Raw genomic sequence first — 10,103 nt, forward strand, 5'->3', positions numbered from 1 at the left:
ATTCATGCTATTAAAAATATAAACACCTTATTGAATATAAAATAATAAATAACATCTACTAGGATAACATAGAATACTAATGCATTTACCATGAATATTTTGATATCATTAGCTAGCCTTATTGATAGAAATATCATTTATCGAAGGATAATTTCATTATCCATACATTATAAATTTCTCATGAAGTGCATAAAAAATTATAATCATATGATTACTAAACTGAATATTATTCAATATATAAAACTATCTAATTTCGAAATGTTTAGTAATGCTTGGCAATCTCTTTAGGATATTACAATACACTACAAACTTGTCAATGTACTTATATTAAACATATATATTTTCAATAGACCCTTTGGAAAAGACATTTTTCCACCATATCTTTCTTATCTTGGATAGAGTTATTAAAAGAATCCATCTTCATGTAGAGAAGTTGTGAAAATCTTGTCGAATTGAGAAGTAGATTTTTTAAGGAGCTTGATAATTGAATATACTTGAATAATTCTCGGTTTAATTCAATAAGTCCATCTTCAATGACATCATAAACATGTTCCAATGCTACTTCTTCCCATGTTCTTGGATTGTCCTTCATATGACATTCTATTGCAGAAGCCACCTCACCACATTCTCTTTCAACCTTACATTACAATGGACCAAAATATAATTGATAAATACTAGTTTCTAGTAGACTTTGTTCATGGTATTAAAAATTAAAAAAATGTTCATTGAATATAAAATGCTAAATGGCATAACATAGAATATTAATGAATTTACCATGAATGTTTTTGTATCATTGGCTAGCCGTGCTAATAGACACATGAGATAGTGAGCTTTTGACCTCTCATCGATTTGGTATAGAATATTATCTGTAATAACGTCTCCCATAAAATGAATAGAAGTGAGAATACTTGTGCCAAAACCCATTGAAACTTTGGATATAGTTATGTACTCATTCCACCCAGGTACATGCTTATGTTTAGACTACTCTACTTCCTTAGTGAAGGCTTCAAGTTGAGCCTTCCACTAATCACACAATTTTACCTCATAAATTGAATGCTGGGTGTAAATCGGATTATTGTTATTATTATTTTATTTATTAATATGTCTAGTGTACATACCAAGTTTTTGAAGTATTCAAGCATATCCTGCCTTTGCACTTTATATGTTTTGCAAGCTAGCTCATTGATTGTATTGTACAACCCAAGGAAACATACTCTCATATGTTTTGACATGTGATTTTTCATATTTAAATCCCACCTACAAAATAAAAATAAATAAAATCACAATATTTTAGTGAAAGCATAAATTGAAAATCTAAATAAATATTTCAAATATCAAATTTAAACATCTACCTTCTATATTCTTAATATTCTTAAAAGGAATATTATATGACTTTGGAATATTTCATTCTAAATACATTTGAATATAATATAAAATATTATTAAACAACACAGATAGAAATTATATTTAAAAAATGATTCCTATTTAATTGAAAAATATATCTGCCAAACACTTTATAAAGTTTGCATTATTCTTCACATTCATGTGAGCTCTATATGAATGCCAGGATATTCTTAATTAAAAAAAATACCTATCAAATGTTTCGTTGAATAATACGATCTCTTCATAAGAGCAATATTTGTCATATAGGTCATCAAGAACAACAATAAGACAACCAACTTTTGTAGATGCAATTCAACAATCGCCATATTCAGGTTCAAATATCCTAGCTGCCATCAAAAAATAGATCTTTGTATACCTCTCTCGAGTGAATTTCAACTTTCTAAAACTAGAATCAATCCACCACCTATACTAACAATGGTCTTTTCAATTTCATATTACTTTTCAAATTGTTGAATTTCTTTACTTTAAAACAACTTTTTTATCAAAACAAAAGAAAGCCATACTGATGAATTTGTTGAAGCTCTTTTTGGTGTATCAACTGTAGTCTATTGGAGTCCAATTTAGCTAGCTCAAGATACTTTTCGTTGTTCAAATAAGACAATCTGTATATGATAGTTAAATTCTTTTTCAAATCATTAAAAAACAAAAAAAAATCTAATATACAAAACAATTTATAAGAAAACTTATAGATCAATGCTTGTATACAAAACAAGATTGTAAGAAAACTTAAAGATCAATGTCTATTAGAGATGAGTGAGAAGATGAGTTAGAAGTGAAGTGTTTTCCAATAATTTGAAAGTTAATAAATAACTTGAGTACATTCAGATATAATTGTCACCTCTTTTGTCAGTTCAAATATTATACAATATTAAATGAAAATTCATATAAATTAGAAATATTATTGAAAAACTTAAATGCTAAGTTAAGGGTTTTAAGATTGGATTGTGGCATCAATTTTTCCAATAATATTTCTAAGTCATATTTTATGATTCATTATTAAAATAGGCTAGTTTCGAATGATATGATGAGCATGATCTGAAAAATCTAATTAAAATTTGATTCCACAATGAAATAGAGAAAACAATGATTATAAAATGTTAATACATAAAAGATTTTGCATGTAATACATAAAAGGGCGAATAATACAACCTTACCTATAGAAACTCTTCGCTAACCAAAATTTATCTGAAAGCTGCAATCCTTCTATGTAGAACCTTGCCTCTAGTCTGGGTAAACTTCTGTGAAATCCGTATTTCAATTCGTAGTCCACCTACAAGTAAAATTGATTCAATTGATTCACTTGAAAGCTTCTAGAAATCCATATCATTAACGTTAAATCAAACTGTAATCAATACATGCCCAATTAATTGCTGACCACTTTTTTTAAGATTAAAACTTACAGCAAAAGATCCAGTGACATCTCTTGCAAGAACAAGAGATTCATTCGTTTCACTAACATTTCTCAGGTAACTTTCTGTGAAGGATTTTTCTTCCTTCATTATTGTTTCCCCAGGAAAAGCTATTTGGGAGCATTTATAGAGACTTAACATGTCTTCAACCCCTCTGAATCTTTTGTCAGCAAAACTAAAGAACTCCCCTTTCTCATTTTCAAAAAATTTCAGAACTTCTGCAGTATACACAAGAAACTATATTTAGACCATTCTAGTTCAGCGGTTATGCTTATCTCAATTTGATTGTTTAAATGTTGCTAGCGAAGCTATGAAATTTCAAATTCTGAAGAATGTAGAAAATCAACACTTAAATAAATTTGTGTATGAGCATTGAGAAAGGTTTTATATATCCAAATGCAGTGTAGTAAACAAAAAACTATAAACGTTTACCCGCAGATACATTATAGCCATGTAATCTAAGGATTCTAAAGCCCATGGCTGTGTCATTAACATTTACAATATGATCATCTCTCCCCCTTCCGATTCCTTCATTACTCCAAAATCTAAACGTGCAATTATATAACTTGTAAGACAGGTGAAACATAGTATTATTCTTCCAATACTAATAGCATGCACGTGTAAGACTATTCTCCTAAAAAACGTTTTAAGATAAAACATGGATCAGATTGAAAGAAAATACCTGTATACATAATCCAATGCATGTTTGATGTCATTTTTGAAATAACGACCAATTCCCAGACGTTCAACAGTATCAACGGCGACAAGGCGTTCATGGATATCAGAAGGATAAACACAAAGTACTGTTATCAAACAAATAAAAAATAACCACGAGAGGTAAAAGTACATGACATAGTAGGATAAACACAAGATGCTGTTATCAAACAAATAACAAATAACCACGAGAGGTAAGAGTACATGACATAGTAGTTTTCGTTAGTTTAGTTATTTATGTGGGAATATATTGAAGTAAGCTATAAAGTATATAGCACCCTACCATAGTCTCCAAAGATTTTGACTACAGAGTTTATGAATTGTAGACAATTTTGATCTCCTGTGTGCATATAAACACATGCAGCGGATGCCAAGGAGCCTAACATGTATTCATGTTTTGAACATAAGTTCGATATTTTTCACCAATCTATAACCTCTTGCAATCCCTCCAGTAAAAGTAAAAGAGAGGTGGGTGTGCTGTATAAAATCTCTATATCAATCCTGATTTAGAAGGAAAACAAATATAAGTAGATTTCGAATATGAGAATTAAAAGTAAAATTGTCAATTACCCTGGGTGTTCTTCACTTACTCTTTCAACTGAGCTTCCCTGACTGCAATGACTTTTCTAATGAATGGTAATTCATGAGATATGCACAGACTTAGAGAATGGGCTTCCTTCAATAAAGTCGACAAGAGGATCACAAATCCACTTGGCTGATTGACATACCCTATTTCATCTCCTTGTAGAGAGGTTTGATTGTTAACAAAATTAATACCTGAAAATAAAACAAACTTCATTAATGGGTGATAAGGGCATACTAGAAAATAGAAAGCAAAAGATTTGAGAATCTTATTACATGTATCTTACCCTTCTGCACTTGCTCTTCTCCTACCTTCCAAACTCTAAGAGCAATGACACATGAAAGAGTGATAAGAAGTTTATCATGTGGCAAGTAAAATGATTCTCTTCCCCAAGACCCATCACTTAATTGATTGGAGACGATCCAATTCATCATTTGTGGAAACTGAGGTTTGGAAGGGTTGTCAATGGATGGTATTCTTGCTATCCATGCAGTGTCATATGCTGATGAGCTTATTTTCCCATTCTCCATAGCCATGAACATTTCTCTAATATCTTCTATCAGTGCTTCCATGTGTTTGTTGTCTTCATGGGGCTGAAATAATAAACAAAACTCATATGACCATGTGAAAAAGGGTTTATGAAATACAATCAATGAATTTCAGTTGAATAAAACTAAGTACATTCATACACTGAAAAAAGCACTCTGCTATTCATAATTATTCAATAGGACACCATACATGGATATCTGTTAAAAAATAAATCATGTTCTAAACAATCAGTCATTATAAGTAAGGGTCCATTTGGTAGTGGGAATACTAGAATAGACATATATAAATTCTTAAAATTTTGAATTTTTTGTTTGGATGCACCAAATCGAAATTGAAATACAAAATAAAATAGGAATGCGTATTCCAATTTTGGCAAAAAAATGAGGTTTTGCAATTCCACCTAAATAGGTGGAATTAGAATACGTAAATTTTTGGGTCTCTAAATTCCCCTTCAAATTTTCGCTGAGCCAAATAGAAAATAGGAATATGTACCCCCATTTTCTATTCCAAAATATGTATTCCTATTCCTATATTTCTATTCCCACAGCCAAAAATAAATATCCTTCTTACTTTACACAATTATCCAATAAAACAAAGTATTTTGATAGTGAAAATTTACACAATCATTCAAAATCATTCAATAAGACTTTCACTATCATTTAGCAAGACAAACTATACTTTCCTTAATCACTCAATATAACTTGTGTAAACTACAGAAAAATCTTCCAACTTGTCATAGTCACACAATGCTCTATTTTTCTATCTTTTAAAGAGCCTAACAAATAAATTTTTTTTTATTGATTTTGCATACATTCTAAGCACTAATTCTAACATAAACACTATATACCTTTTGATTCTTAGAAAGAGATTAATTGCATCATCATTCCACATACTGGGAGGGTACACCATGGCAACCATTCTCCTACCTAAACAATGAGAACTGACTATATTATACTAGCACTTGCACTAGAAAGAGATGCAAGGGGTACACCGATAGATTTTATTAGAAAAGAAAAATTGAAGAGATGTCAAATTTAAGAAAAGATTTTAAATTGTTAGCATAGAATTAATATTTTATATAGAATAGAGGCATATATACACGAGTAACCTCTTTAAAGGAACTTTAATGTATAGCTGTTGAAATATTTTTTCAACTGTAAAATACAAAAGGATTGAAAATCATAAATGAAGCTTCATATTACATAAGGAAGGAATCATTCATTAGAAAGCCAAAACTTCCCATGAGGTCATGCTAACAAAGCCAAAGCTTCCCATGAGGCCACATATTCAATATTATATAAACTTTGAGTATTTAACATGTAACTATGGAAGTTCTTTAATAAATTGTAGAATTTTTTTTTTTTTCAATATTTGAAAGATGATTAGAAAACTATGTTATAAGGAAAATGAAATTAAGATAAGAAAATGGTATAAACAATTAAATAAATAATAGGATGATTATGACAATTGGCAGATTCTATGTCAATGATATGTATTGATCTAAAGAAGTTAAAACAATATTAAAATTCTCTCATCTATCTCATCAGGTTCTGTCCCATTTCTTTGTTGATCTCTAGTAGGCTCGTTGTGAACCAATCAACTTCACTAATAGACTAAAGACCCTTTGACAAAAACACAGATTTCTAAATAAATTCTTTATAAATTATTTGACAACAATACTAAATTTGTGAAAAAATAGTTATAATTTTGCAATTCTCAAAAAAATTTCAATATTTTATCTTTCTAATACATTCTGTCGAGAGATAGCGTGTGCCATTTAAAAATGGCAGTTAGATGTTGGGTTTCCAATTTTGAATGAGTAGCATGAGATTGAAGCAAAAGGACAAACCTGCATTTATTGACCATAGATTTGCGTGATTTCATATTCATAAGGACAAACCTGCATTTATGGCCACATTTAGAGTTGATTTGCATGATTTCATATTCATTTAGTGACAAAATGTAACAACCACCAGTTGTATAGTTGGAAACTTTTCTTGGGTCGATGTTCGCAGTCGAACATTTGTGACTGCTCTCTCTCGGATGGAGAAGAGTGTCATCTTTACTTTGATTGCCAAGGTTGACATTGATTCAGATTTTTCATGCTTTACAGAGTGTGCCTGACGTCTAAAATGGCCTCAAGCTATCTTGTTGGGACTTCGAAAGTAAATAGATTTCCATTTATTGGCCCTCATAGCTTTGGAGGGTCATCACCAGTAAAAATTCTAACATCAGGCTAGTGTTATTCACTAACAAAATTATCTACTCATCAAACATTTGCTGACATAGTTATCTACAAATTAAGAACAAACAATACCTTGCCTGGGAAAGCTTAAACAGTTGCCCAACTATCCTTTAAATGCACTCCAGAACAATTTGCAATTGTACAATGTTTGAACAGCCGTCACGCTTAGTAAGCCATTGTCATGTGAGAAATCATCACAAGAGTGGAAGCAAAATAGAATATAGTTGCTGCTTCATTGTCATCAGAGGGACTAAATTAATGTAAAAACACACTAAAATGGGTTATAACAATCTGTAACAAGCACTTGAATTCAAGATTCAATCAAATGGACATACGTGAAAGGGATAAATGCAACAGAGCATATGAAAAAACATCTGAGGCGAGCTTTCTAGTCTCAATCATTACAACGGTAGTAGCATTTCTGACTGCCACCATTCTCGTCATAACGCCCCATAACCTCTATAGCTTGCAAAGCAATGATATGAAGGCTTTCAAAATATTTTGTGCTCCGGCTAAACGAGGTCATCCTTGTAATCACTACGCCTTTCTCAATTGCAATGACACTTAGAATCGCATCAGCTATGCGGATGAAGAAAATGTGGAATTCAAGCGCCACGCAAAACAGAGTAATCTCCCCAATTACGGGTAGTCGAGCAGAGATACAAGGACGTGTAGGAGACGCTGAGATCGATTCCCCAGTAGAACTAGACCTTGTTTCCCATTACATACGATGAGAATGGCGGCTTCTTTATAGACTAGTATAAATTGCTTGGCTGGGTACTCTGAACGACTGAGTGTGCTGGGGTTTGGTTGACTGTTCTGGACGGTTAAGTGGGATGCACTATTAGTGGCGCATGATGATAAAGTGAGATAAAACCATAAAGCTTCATCCCACAATACAAAGAAATAGCAGCAATTTCATGATTAGATATGATATTGGCAATTTTACGATTAGATATGATCCTTGCAGATAAGATTTTGATAAGATACAATCCTTGCAGATAAGATTTTGAGTAAAGATTTGATACACAGATCAGTCACCCTAAACTATGATCTGAAAACCATTTTCAGGATTTTCACAAAGTTGTTTGGCGGTGTGGGAAACCCAAAGGGAAAGCCTATCGGCTAATTACCTAATGAGAGACCACCTTCAAGAAAATCAATAACAAATTCATGAGAATATTAGAACAATCCTATCAAATGAAAGCAATTATACGTTGATATTGGCAATGATGATTGGATGGGATATTTTCTACCACTTTGCTCTGAATCGCAAAATAGGGCATCCTCTTATAAAGCGTGAAAATAGAATCTGGTGAGAACAGTTTTATGGACTCTTCTGTCACACATGTGCGTCAGCTTTGTGACGTCTCTGCGAATTGTGTATCGTTTTAATAAATCTTTCCGCCCATCTGACGGCGAGCTTATTTGATTTTGTCGGAAGGATAATAAGATGTATAATTTGAAGGGCACTTTTAGGTTTAAAGGAAATAGTTTACAATGCAGATTTCAGGCCCAAATCCTATTTAATCTTTCTCTAAGTTCTCGCCACATTTCAACGTGATATTCGTTTGTCATTAATATTTTGATTTTGGTTATGTTAGAAAAGTTTTAAATTGATACGGAACCCAAGAACGAAAGGGACATGTTCCTGATAAAGAAATCACATTTCGTATATGTATATCTTGTGGAACAGGGTTATGTTTGATAAGTGGAGATGATTTCCACAGCAAGTCAAATTGTGATATTGCTATCAGAATTTAACTGTGTGATTTTTGAGTCAAACTCATTGACCCATGTTCCATGAGTAGTGATTCAACATGAATCCATCTCTCATGAGAATAAATGGAACACTTAGCACTCATTGGATCTAGGTGATGCTCACAGGGGTGAAGCACCGGGACTTCTCGGGTGGTCACCCATCCCAGTAATACTCCAGCCTGAGTGCGCTTAACTACGGAGTTTCCTCCATGGTTAACCCCAAAGCTTGCAACCTCTAGATGTCTATGCTTATCTTTTCTTTCCGAGACTCATCGACTCCTTTATTCCAACATGGTCTTCGCATCCTTCCGACTACGCTATATAGTTGATGAACAATTTTACAATATTGCACATTTTATTACAATTATATATATATATATATATATATATATATATATATATATATATATATATATATATATATATATAGAAAAGGGATGAAAGATATAAGAACATTTTATGAAAATTGTATAGCCCTAAAGTCATAAAAAAAGGGACAGAGTCCAAATAAAACAATTGCAGATGCTCAAAATTGCGCCTACCAAAGGATGGTGGGGCATGGGTATCTCAATGATCATTTACCCCATACATCTTCGAGCCATAGTTCAAGTCTTGAAGAGACCTCTTGTCCTCCTTTTCATTTTCTTTATCTTCTCCTTTCTCCCTCATGGGAGGCTAAATTGTTATACCCGAGCAAGAAAATCTCTTGAAAAGAGTTGTAGTAGGCCTAGTAGACTCTTTTCTAGCATCAGGCAAGTCAAAACTAGCAAGAACAAAGTGGGAAACTATAATAGGTGACAACCTTATTGCGAGTTGTGATGTGGCAAAGAAGTCAAGTTGTGTTTTTACCATCACTGCCACTGCTAGGAGAGCAATGACGAGCATGGGACCGCGAAGTCTAGGGTCACCAGGAAGAAGAGTTGTGGCCATAGCGGTAACCACAAAGTAGAATATGATCGGAGGAAAAAAAAAAAGGCCTTGAGAAATTGGATACCAAACATGCTAAGGAAAAGTGTATGCCAAGATGAAACAAACAAATAAAAAAATTCACAATTTGGGTGACTGAGAAAACTAAATTGTGATGTTATCCCACATCCAGAGACTCATAGTGAATATAGAAAATAGACCCTTGGGAGTTCTAATTCATCATTTATGGAAATGCACCACATGAGCTCCTTGAACCTTTTCTCATGGGAAAACTTGTAATAAAAAAAAAATAGAGATCACATAGATTGTGATGGTTTATAGAAAGAAAATCTTGAAATCCATCTATAACCTACCAATAAAAATGGTTAATAGCTTCCAATGCTCTCCAAATACTTTTGGCAATTATAGTGTCATAGATATGAACTAGATCCTTTAGTACAAGAAATATTTAGACCCAATCCCCATTTAGGATAGTGTGTTAATAGGGAAACTTGAAGAAATGCAATGTCAG

The 10,103-nt window shown here is 32.5% G+C and overlaps 1 long non-coding RNA gene and 1 pseudogene across 2 annotated transcripts; both read right to left on the reverse strand.

The window, feature by feature from the left end:
• Positions 1–219: 219 nt before the first annotated feature.
• On the reverse strand, positions 220–5,577 carry LOC149549784 (bifunctional abietadiene synthase, chloroplastic-like; annotated as a pseudogene). Its single transcript, XR_016354498.1, has 13 exons — positions 5,507–5,577; positions 4,397–4,703; positions 4,118–4,304; positions 3,811–4,028; positions 3,496–3,616; positions 3,246–3,358; positions 2,805–3,031; positions 2,559–2,674; positions 1,908–2,006; positions 1,592–1,807; positions 1,119–1,257; positions 775–1,023; positions 220–637 (listed from the first exon to the last, which is right to left on the reverse strand). The product of XR_016354498.1 is annotated as a bifunctional abietadiene synthase, chloroplastic-like (transcript).
• A 1,399-nt stretch (positions 5,578–6,976) lies between these two features.
• On the reverse strand, positions 6,977–7,713 carry LOC149549785 (uncharacterized). The gene is made up of 2 exons (XR_016354497.1): positions 7,240–7,713; positions 6,977–7,131 (listed from the first exon to the last, which is right to left on the reverse strand). It is a non-coding gene; the product is annotated as an uncharacterized LOC149549785 (long non-coding RNA).
• Between the last annotated feature and the right edge of the window lie 2,390 nt (positions 7,714–10,103).

This window comes from Cupressus sempervirens, chromosome 7, assembly GCF_028749045.1.
Source record: "Cupressus sempervirens isolate cs-2001-9-10 chromosome 7, ASM2874904v1, whole genome shotgun sequence".
Classification (NCBI taxonomy): Eukaryota; Viridiplantae; Streptophyta; class Pinopsida; order Cupressales; family Cupressaceae; genus Cupressus; species Cupressus sempervirens.